The following is a 15,561-nucleotide window of genomic DNA, read 5'->3' on the forward strand; positions in this document are numbered from 1 at the left end:
GGCCCGTGAGCCATGGCCGCTGAGCCTGCGCGTCCGGAGCCTGTGCTCCGCAACGGGAGAGGCCACAGCAGTGAGAGGCCCGCGTACCGCAAAAAAAAAAAAAGGTAAGCGGATTGAGAAAGATATTCCATGTTAACACTAATTAAAAGAAAGTAGTAGTAGCTATATTAATTTTAGACAAAGCAGGGATAAAGAGGGGCATTACATAATGATAACATAATATTGTACATTAACAACATTTCAATTTTTAAAAATTAACACAAAACGAATCAAAGACAAGTGTAAGACCTAAAACTACAAAACTCTTAGAGGAAAATATAGGGCAAAATTTTCATGACATGGCATTTGGCATGATTTCTTGGATATATCCAAAGTCACAGGCAACAAAAGAAAAAAAAAGACAAATTGGACTTTACAAAAATTAAACATTTTGTGCACCAAAAGCCAATATCAACAGAGTAAAAAGGCAACCCACAGAATGGGAGAAAACATTTGCACATCATATATCTGATAAGGGATTAATATTCAGACTATATAGAGAACTCCTAAATCTCAACAACAACAAAAACTAAACAACCCAATTCAAAAATGGGCAAAGGACTTGAATAGACATTTCTCCAAAAAAGATATACAAATGGCCAAAAAACACATGAAAAAAGTGTTCATTGTCATTGGTAAGTAGGTAAATGCAAATCAAAACCACAATAAGATACCACTTCACATCCACTAGAATGACTATAATCATAAATACAGAAAACAGCCAAGTGTTGGCTGGGATGCAAAGAAATTAAAACCGTTCTGCATTGCTGGTGGGGGTATAAAATGGTGCAGCCACTGCGGAAAACACTTTGGCAATTCCTCAGTAAGTTAAACACAGAAGTACCATATCGTTCCACTCCTAGGCATATACTCAAAAGTGAAAACAGGTGTTCAAACGAAAACTCATACATGAATGTTCATAGCAGTATTATCCACAATAGCCAAAAGGTGGAAACAACCCAAATGTCCATCGCTGATGAACGGGTAAATAAAATGTGGTATGTCCATACAGTGGAATATTATTCAGCCTCAGAAAGAAATGAAGTACTGATACAAGTTGCAAGGTTCATAGATGAACCTTGAAAACATTATGCTAAGAAGCCAGATACGAAAGGCCACATACTGTCTAATGATTCTATTTATTTGAAATATTCAGAATAGGCAAATGCAGAAAATAGAGCAGGGATGGCCAGAGGCTGGGGCGAGGAGAATTGGGATTTCCTTTTGGAGTGATGAAAATATTCTGGAACTAGATAGTGGTAATGGTTTCATACATGGTGAACATACCAAACACCACTGAGTTATACACTTTAAAGTGGTTAGAAGGTCCCTGCTGGAGTGCCCCTGTGCCCCTGACCCAGCTTCCGGGAGCTTGGCAGACACAGATGAGAGACACCACGAGAGCTTCATGGTTGTGCTTCTGGGGACTTGTTCCCAAGAGAGCAGAGCCCCTGAGGAAGAGTAGGAGAAAGAGGAAGAGGAAGAAGAAGGAGAAGGAGCAAAAGAAGGAGAAGAAAAATCCAAACAAAAGGCCAAGCTGCCAAAGACCTCTTGAAGAAAAGGATGCCATGACGGCCGCGAGCTAATTCCCCTTAAGGATTTTATCACGCCTGTGAAGTTTCCGGGGAAAGTGAGACACCGGCCTGCGGTGCAGCTCCCCTTGGAGGAGAGCGAGCAGAGAGCTCTGCTTCTGAAGAAGTGGTCGCTCTACAACATGGAGTTGGAGAAGGACGCCATCAGGTCCATGCTTGAGGCCCGGCAGGGAGTCTGCAGGAGCTGCGGCTCACATCCCCGGAACGCCACGAGGCAGCCACCGAGCGGGACCCCAGTCTATTCCCCTTTGAGAGACAGGGGCTAGAGTACACGCCGCCGATCTCCAACTACCAGCCCCCGGAAGGCAGGTACCACGACATCACCAAGGTGTACACACAGGTGGAGTTCAAGAGTTAGAGCTGCAGGCAGCTGTCCCCAGAACACACTGGCCCTGAGAGCCGGAATGACCAGGGCTCAATGCTTGACTTGGGCCATTTGGACATCTCAGAACATATTGATCTATTATAAGGGAGTCATTCTGATTGCACAGGAGGAGCAAGAAATGTCTAGTACACTGGAAGCGTGGTAAGATGCATGCAGTTTTTGTTGTTTTTTTAATGGAGGTATAGTTGATGTACCGTATTGCGTGGGTTGCAGGTGTACAGTATAGTGATTCACAATTTTTAGAGGTTGTGCACCATTTATAGTTATTGTAGAATATTGGCCGTGTTCCCTGTCTTGTACAGTATATCCTGTGGCTTTCTTTTTCTCTTTTTTCTTCTTTTGGCCGCACCACGTGAGTTGTGGGGTCTTAGGTCGCCGTCCAGGAATTGAACCCGAGCCCTCGGTAGTGAAAGAGCTACATCCTAACTACTGAACTGCCAGGGAATTCCCTTCATCTATTTTTTTAAATTGAAGTATAGTTGATTTACAATGTTGTCTTAGTTTCTGGTGTACAGCAAAGTGATTCAGTTATATACGTATATTATATACATACATACACACACACACGCACACACATATATATACATATTCTTTTTCAGATTCTTTTCCATTAGAGTTTATTACAAGATATCGAATATAGTTCCCTGTGCTATACAGTGGAACCTTGTTTTCTAATCTATTTTATATATAGTAGTGTGTATCTGCTAATCCCAAACTTCTAATTTACCCCTCCTGTCCCCTTTCCCCTTTAGTAACCAAGACATGAAAGCAACCTAAGTGTCCACCGACATATGAATGGATAAAGAAAATGTGAGATATATATATAGATATATATATAGATATATATATATAATGGAATATTACTCAGCCATAAAAAAGAAAGAAATAATGTCATTTGCAGCAACATGGATGGACCTAAAGATTATCATGCTAAGTGAAGGAAGTCTGACAAAGACAAATATCATGTATCACTTATATGTGTAATCTAAAAAAATGATACCAATGAACTTATTTACAAAACAGAAACAGACTCACAAACATAGAAAACAAACCTTGTAGCTTATTTTATACATAATGGTTTGTACCTCTTGATCCCCTGCCTCTGTGTTGCCCTTCCCCACTTCCCTCTCCCCACGGGTAGCCATGGGTTTGTTCTCTATATCTGTGAGTCTGTTTCTTTTTTGTTGTGTTCACCAGTTTGTTTGTTTTAGATTCCACATATGGGTGATATCATACAGTAAAAACAAACAAAAACAAAAAAATAAATTGGTTAAAATGGTGAATTTGATGTTTTGTGTATTTTAGCACAATTTTTTTTTAAGTCAAGAGAAGGTACTATAAGTTTAGATAATTCAGCTTCTCAACTGAGGCAGATTGATGCATTGGCTTCTCTGTGAATCTCACTTTCTCTTCATGGTTTCAAGATGGCTGCCACAGCTTTAAGCTTCTCATCTTCCCATGACAATATCCTAAGAATGTAGGCAGAGGCTTCTCCTTGATGTCCTCACTTATTTTCTCAGGGAGGAAAATATTTCCCAGGAGCCCCCCAGCAGCCTGCCCCTTAGATTCTCATTGGCTAGAGCCAGGTCACATGCAGACCCACAAACCAATCACTATAATAGGAATGGGATTCCAGGCCTTGGGTTCAACCAATTATGATTCATCCCGAGGCTGAGTGAGGGGCTCTCCTTCCCTTACCATCTAAAGAAATTTGGACTCTGTTAGCAAGGAAGAAGAGGAACACAGCTGGGACTTCCCTGGTGGCGCAGTGGTTGAGAATCCGCCTGCAACTGCAGAGGACGCAGGTTCGAGCCCTGCGTCGGGAAGATCCCACATGCTCTGAAGCAACTAAGCCCGTGCGCCGCCACTACTGAGCCTGTGCTCTAGAGCCCGCGAGCCGCAACTACGGAAGCCCCCACGCCTAGAGCCCGAGGTCTGAAACAAGAGAAGCCACCACAATGAGAAGCCGGTGCGCCACAACGAAGAGTAGCCCCCGCTCTCCGCAACTAGAGAAAGCCCGTGCGCAGCAACGAAGACCCAACAATGAAGACCTAATGCAGCCAAAAAAATTAATTAATTTTTAGAAAAGAGGAACACAGCTATTTGTTAGGCGATGGTGTATGCCACATCCTCCTCTTAAAATAATATCATCTCAAATATCCTTTGGAAATACCCATACATCACTCTCAAAAAAGTCGTTCATTTGGGGTGATCCCACCCGCAAAGCAGCAGAAGTGGACAGTAAGCCAAAAGGGTGGTCCAAGGACGGGTGTACGACCTGGCCTCACTAATAATAGGCATCCTCTGAACTTTCCTAGAATTTGCTGGACAAGTTGCATTCACTCCCTGCTGAGCTTGATAAACTACCAGATTATAAACCTGAAGTCACTATGTGTTCATCTCTGCCACCACATAGTGGATTCTCCCTGAAAATGAAGCCAATACAGAGGACAGAGCCTGGAGATGGAGAGAAATGACATTCCCCAAAACAGGTGTGCTTCTGAATCCAGCTGTGCCTGAAGCCAGTGTAGCTCAGGACTTTTCGTATGTATGGGCAAATACTTACTCTCTTTCACTTGACCCAGTTTGCACTTGGTTTTTTATCATGTGCAGTTGAAGAGTCCTTAATAATACAGGAGACCAGCAGGGACGAGATCATAAAAGGCTTGAAAGTGAGGCTAATCATTTTGGACTTTATCCTTGAGTAACTGGGAACCATGGATGAATTTTAAGTAAGGGAAAGACATGACCAGATATATGAGACATGGTCCCCATTGTGGAAATGGGGAGTCCTTCCCTCTGCCCTAGAATAAGCCAAAGTCAGGTCGGCCACATGTTGTACTGTTTAAATCAGAAAGAATTACCAAATCCCCCAACGCCACCACTATCAACTTTACCAGAGGGAGGCTCTAAGTCAAAAGAACTTAATGAAAACTACTCCCTGGGTCGTAAGTCAAGCAGCCATTGAAAGTGGGTGTGATTGGGACGTCCCTGGCAGTCCAGTGGTTGGGACTCCGCATTTCCACTGCAGGGGGTGCGGGTTCGATCCCTGGTCGGGGAACTAAGATCCCACAGACTGTGCAGCGTGGCCATAAACAAACAAACAAATAAATAAGAGTGGGTATGGATTAATGATGCCCCCAAGACCCAAGCAGTGCAGGAAGGAATACTTTCTGAAAAGAGAGAGAGCCATGCAAATGGGGAAAACATTTTTTTAGACGTTTATCCTTACTGCTTCCAGAAAATTTTGGGGGGTCTTTGAAAGATGTGCTTACCTAGGAATGAAATCTAATAAGGGAACCAGCAGGCCCTGCAGCTTTCACTCTTCCAGCCGAGCTAATAAAATTGGTGGCTCCACTATAGGCATCCTCGCTCTGGGTCCTAGAGGCCGTTCATCACCCATAGTTGCTGGGCTGGCAGGAAGCGAACATCAGTGCCCTTCCGGCTGAAGCCCAGGACCCTGCTCTCTTTAGACAACAGGATGCAGGAAGGAACCCAGAAGGAAAACCTCCTCCTGTGGAAGAGGGCTGGAGCCTTCCTTAGGAAGACAGAAGTCATCTTACATAGAGACTAAGAAGGAAGTTCATGTACACATGCTCGGTGCATCTGAGGACGGGAATGCCACATCAGAAGAGGAAACATCCATGAAGATGGAGATGGAGACAGACAGTCATATGGTGCTTTTCTGTGTGATGCAAGAGAATGTTCAAGTGTGCCAGGGCTGTAACCTCTGCTCCTCTTATGATGTAAATTCCTTCAGAAAACACCCTAATTCAGTGTTTTGCAAACTTGTTTAGTGTGCATAGGAGTCACCTATAGGGCTTGTTACACGTATAGATTCCTGGGATCCTTCTATAGATTCTTTTTTAGTAGAAAAAGTGGGTAGCTGTTGTTTATACCTGTTCAGCATCCTTCACCCCTTCTTTTGGTATCTTTGGGGAAACAAAGTGAAGGACAGATGTGTAAGCACTTATTCATTAGCTCCCATCCCTTTTGGTCAACGATGGCCCCAGGGGCATTCATGCCACCCTCTTCTAGGGTGCGCATATATTAGTGCTGAGTGGGTCTCCAAGCATCCCACACCGAGGGGTCAGAGAAGCCCCAGAGCAAGAAGTGAGACGTGCAAAGTATGGGCAAAATGCAGTCGGGCTGTACCTGTGCGAAGCTGGCAACAGTGGCTGGTAAAGAGGTGTGTGCCTGAGAAGATGTGAAGTAATGCACCAGAGTTTCCTGTGTGGTCCACATCCTGAACTCTCAGATCTGTTCAGGCCCTCCATTAAGTCCAATCCATTACAAGAGCATATGCAAGATAAGCTATATTAATTATCCTACTGGTCTATACCCATCCTTGATTTCTCTCGCCTACACCCAGCACTGTGCTCACCTGGCAAGTGACCCTCAGGTGAAGAAAACACCACCATTAAGTGGTAGCACCATTAAGTGGGGATTTGAACCCACACAGTTTGTCTCCAGAGCTTGGGCTTTTAACCACTACAATGCCTATAGCACAGTGTTGAGGAAAGTTTCAAGGTAGGTGGCATCCAGTTTCAGTGAGGAAAAAAAGCCATAACTGCTTCGGGATGTCGGCCACGAACAAGGAGGCTGGTAGACACACCACCAAAAGCAAAAGTGACCAAAGAAAAATAAATTGGACTACATCAAAATTTAAAACTTTTGTGCTGCAAATTAAGAGAGTAAAAAGACACTCCACAGAATAGAAAATATTTACAAATCATATATCAGAGAAGGGTCTAGGTTCCAGACTGTATAATGAACCCTTACAACTCAACCATACAAAGAGTAATAACCTAATTTTATAACAAGCAAAGAATTTCAATAGACATTTTTCCAAAGAAGATACACAAATGGGGAAAGAGCACATGAAAAGATGTTCAACATCATTAGTCATTAGGGAAATGCAAATCAAAACCACTATGATATACCACTGTGCACCCACTAGGATGGCTGTAATATAAAAGATGGACAATAACAAGTGTTGGCAAGGATGTGGAGAAATTGGATTCCTCTTACACTGCTGGTAGGAATGTACCGTGCAGCAGCTGTGGGAAACAGTTTGGCAGCTCCTCAGTAAGTTAAACATAGAATTACCGTATCACTCAGCAATTCCACTCCTAGGCATACACCCAAAAGAACTGAAAACAGATGTGCAAACAAAAACTTGTACATAAATGTTCATAGCAGCACTATTCACAGTAGCCCAAAAGTGGAAACAACCCAAATGTCCACTACTGATGAAGGGATGAGTAAAATGTGGTCTATATATACAACTGAATATTGTCCAGCAATGAAAGAAATGGAGCACTGATACATGTTAACAACAAGGATGAACCTAGGAAACATGCTAATTAAAAGAAATCAGCCACAAAAGGCCATACTGTATGATTCCATTTATATGAAATGTCCAAAATATGCAAATGTATAGACAGGATGTAGATTAGTGGTTGCTGTGGGATGGGGGGGGTGGGGACAATGGCTAGTGACTACTGATGAGTCTGGAGCCTCTTTTAGGAGGGACAAAAATGTTCTAAGATTAGACTGTTGTGACGGTTGTACAACTCTGTGACTATACTAAAAAAGCATTGAATTGTACACTGTAAATGAGTGAATTGTATGGAATGTAAATTATATCTCAATAAAGCTTTTTTTTTTGCGGTACGCGTGCCTTTCACCGCTGCAGCCTCTCCCGTTGCGGAGCACAAGCTCCAGACGCGCAGGCCCAGCGGCCATGGCTCACGGGCCCAGCCACTCCACGGCATGTGGGATCTTCACGGACCGGGGCACGAACCCGTGTCCCCTGCATCGGCAGGCGGACTCTCAACCACTGCGCCACCAGGGAAGCCCTCAATAAAGCTATTTTTAAAAACCTGCAAGTCCCATGTCCTAGGAAACCCCTCAATCATTCAGGCAAACCAAGAGGGTTTGTCCCCCTAATGCCACCCTCAGCCATATAAAATTTTTTTCAAAAAAGAACAAGGGGATTGGGGAGAAAATGCAGGATCTGGAGTGTTATTCAGCTTCTTGCTGTGGCAAGGCTGTGTAACAAACAACCCCAAAATGCAGTTGTTTAGAAAAACGAACACTGGGGACTTCCCTGGCAGTCCAGTGGTTAAGCCTCCTCGCTTCCACTGCAGAGGGCTCGGGTTTGATCCCTGCTTGGAGAACTGTGATCCCGCATGCCGCAGGGTGCAGCCAAAAAAAAAAAAGAGAAAAGCCAACATTTATTTCTTGCTCACAGGTCTGTGGGTCAACTGTGCCTCTACCGGGCCAGCTGGACTTGGGTGTCTCCCATTCTAGGACCCAGGCTGAAGAAACAGCGTCTCCCTGGGGCATGCTCTTCTCATGGTGGGTGGCACAAGCAGGAAAGGCCAAGGCAGGTCACACAAACATGCATGAGGCCTCAGCTAGGATGTAGCTTACCTCATGCCCGCTTACACTCCATTGGACAAGGCAAGTCTGCCAAGCCCAGAGTCAGTGGGATGGATAAATATTCCTTGCCTAATGAGAGGCACTAAAAAGTCTCAAGGCAGCGGGGCTGGGCCTGTAATCTTATGGGGGGAGTGGAATAGTTGGAAATAAGCCAATCTACCACAGCCAATGGGCCAAATACTTGCCATTCCTGCATTATGAGACGTTTGTCTAATGTCTGCTGCATCGGGAGCCTTGTTTCTTTAATAGAAATGACTATATATTAAATTCTGATGTAAAAGTAAAAAGAATCAGACAATACAGAAAACTTAAAAATGTAAAAGCTATAATCCCACCATTAAGGGTTAACCAACAATAACAGCTTAGTGTTTATTGTTATATAATTTCTTACATATATATATATAATCACACTGATGTTATTTTTAACATAATTAGGATTACGATCTACATACCGTTTTGTAATCTCTATTGTCAGTTAAAATTTCATGAATACCTTTATATATAAAAATGTCATCGCAATTTTTTAAATAAACTTATTTATTATTTATTTATGGCTGCATTGGGTGTTCGTTGCTGCACGGGGGCTTTCTCTAGTTACGGCGAGCAGGGGCTGCTCTTCGTTGCAGCACGCAGGCTTCTCACTATGGTGGCTTCTCTTGTTGCAGAGCATGGGCTCTAGGCACACGGGCTCAGTAGTTGTGGCGCACGGGCTCAGTTGCTCCGCGGCATGTGGGATCTTCCCGGACCAGGGCTCAAACCCGTGTCTCCTGCATTGGCAGGTGGATTCTTAACCACTGCGCCACCAGGGAAGTTCCTATCATCGCTATTTTCAATGTTTATATTTTTTCACCAATAATTCTGCCATCATAACAGACTTATTTCCATTTCTCATGTTTACTTCCAATCTGTAGCAATGTTATTCAATTTTTTGCTTCAACGTAATCATAGTGTACAGGTGGTCCCTGGCTCACGATCGTTTGACTTATGATTTTCAACTTTATGATGGGCGGAAAATGATATACATTCAGTAGAAACCATACTTTGAATTTTGAATTTTGATCCTTTTCCAGGCTAGCAATATGCAGCCTCTCTCGTGATGCTGGGCAGCGGTAGCCACAGCTCCCAGTCAGCCACATAATCACAAGGGTAAACAACCATTCTGTACTCAGACAACCATTTTGCTTTTCACTTTCAGTACAGTAGTCAATAAAACATGAGATATTCAACATTTTATTTTATTTAGTTATTTATTTTTTCCAGTATGTGGGCCGCCCACCGCTGCCCGCTCCACGGCACGCGGGATCCCCCCCGGACCGGGGCATGAACCCGCGTCCCCTGCATCGGCAGGTGGACTCCCAACCACTGAGCCACCAGGGAAGCCCAACATTTTATTATTAAATAGGCTTTGTGTTAAATGATTTTGCCCAACTGTAGGCTAATGTTTAAGAAAGGCTAGGCTGGGATACGATGATCAGTAGGTTAGGTGTATGAAATGCATTTTCTACTTACAATACTTTCAACTTGAAACAGGAAGGAAGGGGGCATGGCGTGATCTTTAAAAGAATGACATAGCCATAGGACATAACAAAAACTGGTTAGAACCAACTGGGCCCAAGATGGAGGAAGATTCGACTTCCAGTAGCCCTTGAGCCTCATTACGTGCTCATTGTAATACATTAGCATATGCTAAATGACACACCCACCAGTGCCATGGCAGTTCTAAGGCTAACCATAAAAGGTCAAAAAGTGGGCGATGTCCCAATCCCTGGAAATCTCTGCCCCTTCCCCAAAATAGTTGGAATAATCCTCCCACTCGTTAGCCTATGAAATTACCCAGCCCATAAAAACTAACCACAGCATAAATATTTTGGGGCCTCTTGCCTTCTGAGATGGCCCACACTCTGTGAAGTGTGTTTCTCCCAAGGCCCTTCTCACCTTTTGAGACAGACCGCGTTCGTCTATGGAATGTGTATCTCTCTAAATAAGTCCACTTCTTAATAATCGCTTTGTCTCTCACTGAATTCTTTCTGTGATGAGACATAAAAAACCTGAATTTCATTAAGTCCTGAGGCCAGCTGTGTGATCTCAATTAAAAGACCGTGGGTTCAAGTCCGAATCTGAGTTGCACCGTTTCAAACTTAAGAAGGGTTTATGGGGATGTAAATCGAGGAAGATCTGTGTATGTTTGTGGGTTTGCACACTTAACATTATTCCATAAATGATCTTCCATGTTGTTACAATCTGGAAATTTGTTCTTTGTGGTGCTATCACACCACCATTTAATTAGCCAATTCCTATTATTGGGCGTTGTGGCTATTTCTAGTATTTTACTATTATATTAATTCATTCCAAAAATTCCTGTTGCATTCGATTGGCTGAGTTTTTTCTCCCTTCTTTTCCACCATTCTTCCCCTCATGTCAAGTGGAGGAGGGATGGCCACTGGCAGTTCCCAACTGTTGCGTTCAGTAGCGGTGTAGTAGTTCGGTAGCAGGGGCTTACTGGTATAGTGTGTATCGTTCGTAGCCACTTCCCTATACAGTTACTGACAGCTGTCCTGAGTAGGCATGGCTTCCAGAAACTCTCCTACTGCCCACTAAGCTGACTCAGGTCACTTTGTGACACCAAAGTGCGAGGCCAGAAGTCATCTGGTGATAGGAGTGTGGTCTACAGCGCCTGGCACCCAAGGCCCAGGTGGGCAGTGGACGAGAAACAAGGTTTGAAATGTACTGAGCTAGAAGCTAGTGTATGGGAAATGGTGGGAAATCTCCTGCTAAATGGGAAAAAAAAAAACCCATCTAACAAGGAGAGAATAAGGCTGATGCACAGAAAGAGGCAGAGACTAAGATGGAAAGATCGTACTGGTGGCGTTTGCATCCTGCCTGTCTCCCTGCCCTCCCCATGATCAGGCACTCAGCCCTTCCCTGAATTCATGAGCCAATAAATCCATTTTGTTTGAACAAGATCTTTGCGGTGTAGACACCATAGCTCCTGGAACAGTGCTGGAACTAGAAAGGTGCATGAGAAATAAACCTGCCCTCTGGGAACCCACAAACTGAGGGACTGGGAGATGCTGACAAGTGATTATAGCACGAGTTACACAGTAGAGGTGTTGAAACTGACTCAGGAACCAAGAGAAGGGGACCCTGGGCTACATGCAAGAACTGAATAAGATTTCAGCAAGGAATGACAGTCTAAGTTCTAGGGAATGAATAGTTCAAGCAGTGACCGCTATGACATCTTTGTTAGGTTATCATTTTTCTGCTTTCAGATGACTTTAAGGTAACCTATGGTAATAGGATTATTGAGCTAAACAGCATGGACATATATTTATTATGGCTTTTGTAGGCAGCTACAAAATGCCAAGGAAGTTAGGAGTGAAGCCACACCCCTCCTCTTAGCCTTCAAACAGCCCTCTCATCATCTAGCTTCATTTCCCACAGCAGCCCACCCCACCCGCCCCATCTCATCACCAAGACCCCCAATGCCAACAGTAAGAGCTGTATCAAAAGGAAATGCTTCCATTCCACGTCTGGTAACAACCTATCATGGAAAAGTATATAAATGTATATATATAGGAGCTTCCCTGGTGACACATGCCAACGCAGGGGAGACGGGTTTGAGCCCTGGTCTGGGAAGATCCCACATGCCGCGGAACAACTAAGCCTGTGCGCCACAACTACTGAAGCCTGCACACCTACAGCCTGCGCTCAGCAACAGGAGAAGCCACCGCAAAGAGAAGCTCGCGCACGGCAACGAAGAGTAGCCCCCAGTCACCGCAACTAGAGAAAGCCCACATGCAGCAACGAAGACCCAACACAGCCAAAAATAAAATAAAATAAATTTATTTTTAAAAATAAATAAATATATAAAAGTCACAACAACGATACCCATTTTAAAAAATATATACTGAACAATAAAATTTGAAACAGTTTGAATCACTTTGCTGTACACCTGAAGCTAACAACATTGTAAATTAACTACAATTTTTTTTTTTTTTAATGTTAAAAAAAAAAGGCAATGCTTCATCCCAGCTTGGGCCTCCAACCCAGGGAATGATGCGGGGAATGGGCTGGAGCAGCTAATTACTGGAACAGAGGCCATTGTTTTCAACTCTCCGATCTCCAGTCTGTCCTTCCCCTGTTTTAGGAATCTCATAATGCAAGGCCAAACTCCCAAGCTGCAGACATACCTGTCTAGTAAATCTCGACCCTCTCTCCTCCACATGGGGCTAGCTCAGCAATTCAAATTCCAATTCCTTCAAAAAGGACTCAGCACGGACTACGTAGCTGGGATGGGAACTGGTAACAACTCCATCTAAGATGGTCCAGAGTTTCCCCTCGGAGGCTTGGTGCAGGGAGGGCTCCCTCAGCAGCAGGCATGATGGAAAAGAGCGGAAGCTTTGCAGTCAGAATCGCGCTGTGACTTGCAAGTCGTTTGATCTCAAATGACTCCTCTCGGATTCTGTTTCTGTGTGTGTGTGTGTGTGTGTGTGTAAAAGCTAATAATATCTACTTTTTTATTCATTTAACAACTATTTAAAGTTCACTGTGAGGCAGCGTGGTGGTGCTGTAGTGGAAAGAGCAAGGCCAGGGAACTGGCAGAACCAGAGTTGAGTCTTGCTTTTGCAACTGATTGGATTTCATTCTATCTAGGGAAAGATGCAACATGAACCATTATTTTAGGCAACCCTAACAAAAAACGCTGCCAAGTTCTGACACATGATTTCTTATCTCTTGGAATTGTATTTTATAGTTATTAAAAGAGGTCTTTAGACTTACTGATATCTTGAGGTAGATTTTTATCATATATCATTCTTCATATATCTAAAAATAGAAAATGTAAGCAAAATAAATTGGTTAAGGTTGTCAAAGCCCTTGACCAAAGACCACCAGAAACACACTCATAGTCAAAAAAAGTCAGGTTTATTTAACTTGAAGCAGTAAGGAGAGTGCATCCTGGGGACACCCTTGTGTGTATCTCCTTAAATCTGGGTTTTTGTTCCACGGTTCTGCGGAGGGATTAGGAAAGTAGGGACCAGTTCTGGATTAAATGCTGTCAAGAAGAGGCAATTCAGACTGGGTATCTTTATAATGCTTACCTAGGAGGCAGGAGGATTCACAGAGGGCTAGAGTTGTATCTTTGGTAAAGAAACACCAATCGGGAATTCCCTGGTGGCCTAGTGGTTAGGATTCCGGGGGAGCCCAGGTTCAATCCCTGGTCAGGGAACATCCCACAAGCCGCGTGGTGTGGCCAAAAAAAAAAAAAAAAAAAAAAGACCGGGCTTCCCTGGTGGCGCAGTGGTTGAGAGTCCACCTGCCGATGCAGGGGACACAGGTTCGTGCCCCAGTCCAGGAGGATCTCACATGTCGCGGAGCAGCTGGTCCCGTGAGCCATGGCCACTGAGCCTGCGCGTCCGGAGCCTGTGCTCCGCAACGGGAGAGGCCACAGCAGTGAGAGGCCCGCGTACCACAAAAAAAGACCCAGTCACTCAGAGAAAGGCCAAGTCATTTTTGTGGTCACAAAGTGGCCCCACCTGAGCATCTAAGCATGTCTCATTCTAAGCACTGATAAATAAAAAAATTCAACTGAATAAATCTGAAGATTTAATTGGCTTTATTTAATGATTCAGCATCCTATCCAGTAAACAGAAAAGTGCTCTGCGGAACTGTACAAAATGGAAGGGTTTTACAGAAGGAAGGACGGATGGGTAGGGAAGTTATTAGCAAAAGGAAAGAACTGTTTCAGGCCAGGTCATATTCTTTTTTGGGGGAAGGGAACGGAAGGGGTCTTTATGCAGATTACCTCACTAGCGCTGATCAGGAAATTTCAGATTATCTGTTCATAGGTCACATTCCTGGGAGAGGTTGAAAATGCAATTAAGTCTTGGTTTGCTGTCATGGGGGCAAATGACTCTGTTCTGGGGCCTGTTGTTTCTTCTTCTTCTTCTTTTTTAACAGCATGGTTTATGTTCTGTTGGTATCATCACTATCTGAATATCAGAAGGGCCATCTTACACTTTCTTAGTTCTGGACCAGGGATCCAACCCACGCCCCTTGCAGTGGAAGCACAGAGCCCTAACCACTGGCCCGCCAGGGAAGTCCCCATCTTACACCTTTTTGATAGTCTTAAAACTTCACGTTGATGTCCATTAGAGAAAAAGCACCTCCATTTCAAAGATGTTAACATGTAGGGAAAAATGCTCATGCTAGATTTGATGAAATAGGATTCATGCTGTATTACCCTGGGGAAGTAATTTAACCCTTTAAGGCTCAACTTCCTGCTCTGTAAAATGAGAACAACACAGTCTACTACATAAGACTTGTGAGGTCTAAGAAATAATGTCTACAAAGTGCCTGGTATAATACTGGCTGCATCGCTCAGGGTCCAACCACACAAGCAGGAACCACTCTAAGAATGTAAAAACAGAGAACTTAATGCAGGGGACTGGTGACACGGGTGATGGAAGGGCTAAGAAACCCCACAGCAGACAATGAGGCAACCCAGAGATTAGCAAAAACCAGAAGCTGCCCACACTCCTTAACTGGAGGGACAAACAGAGGAGATGGAATTAGTGGAGCCTGGCGGGGAGGACCACCATGGGAAGTTGGAACCACAGCAGCCTATCCAGTAGGAGGTGGCACCGCAGGGGAGCCTCGCCTGCTGCTGGAGACCTGCCAGAGCCCGAGCAAGAGAGAGAAAGAGAAGAAATAACCTGGCTTTTTCATCCCTCCTAACTTCCAGTCTCCTGCCACTGTCTCCCATTGGCCAAACCCAAGCCTGAAAGGCAGCTGTCCTGGAAGCCTGAGAAACTGCACCCTGCAAGGCAATACAGAGCAGAGCAGAAGCGCAAGGAAGGGATCTGTAGCAAAAGGGTAGAGAACAACCATTAGAAATAGGTTAAAAAGGCTTGGTAATACCTTTATTTGTAAAACCTTTAAAGTACTGGATACACGTGAAAGTAACAAAATCATTCACTTAAAACCATACTGTAGTCCACATAAACTAGTTCACATCTCCCCTCCCACCCCAACCTACTACATTATTCTGATTACTACTGTGTCTGGTCTAATACAGTGGCATTTTAAGACGGATTTTTA

General features: G+C 44.0%; 1 pseudogene across 1 annotated transcript; it reads left to right on the forward strand.

The window, feature by feature from the left end:
• The first annotated feature begins 1,424 nt into the window (after nt 1-1,424).
• LOC309965516 (large ribosomal subunit protein mL40-like) lies at nt 1,425-1,989 on the forward strand (annotated as a pseudogene). The gene has a single exon. The product of its transcript is annotated as a large ribosomal subunit protein mL40-like (transcript).
• Nucleotides 1,990-15,561: the final 13,572 nt, after the last annotated feature.

Source organism: Leucopleurus acutus (genome assembly GCF_964270905.1).
Source record: "Leucopleurus acutus genome assembly, chromosome: 8".
NCBI lineage: Eukaryota > Metazoa > Chordata > Mammalia > Artiodactyla > Delphinidae > Leucopleurus > Leucopleurus acutus.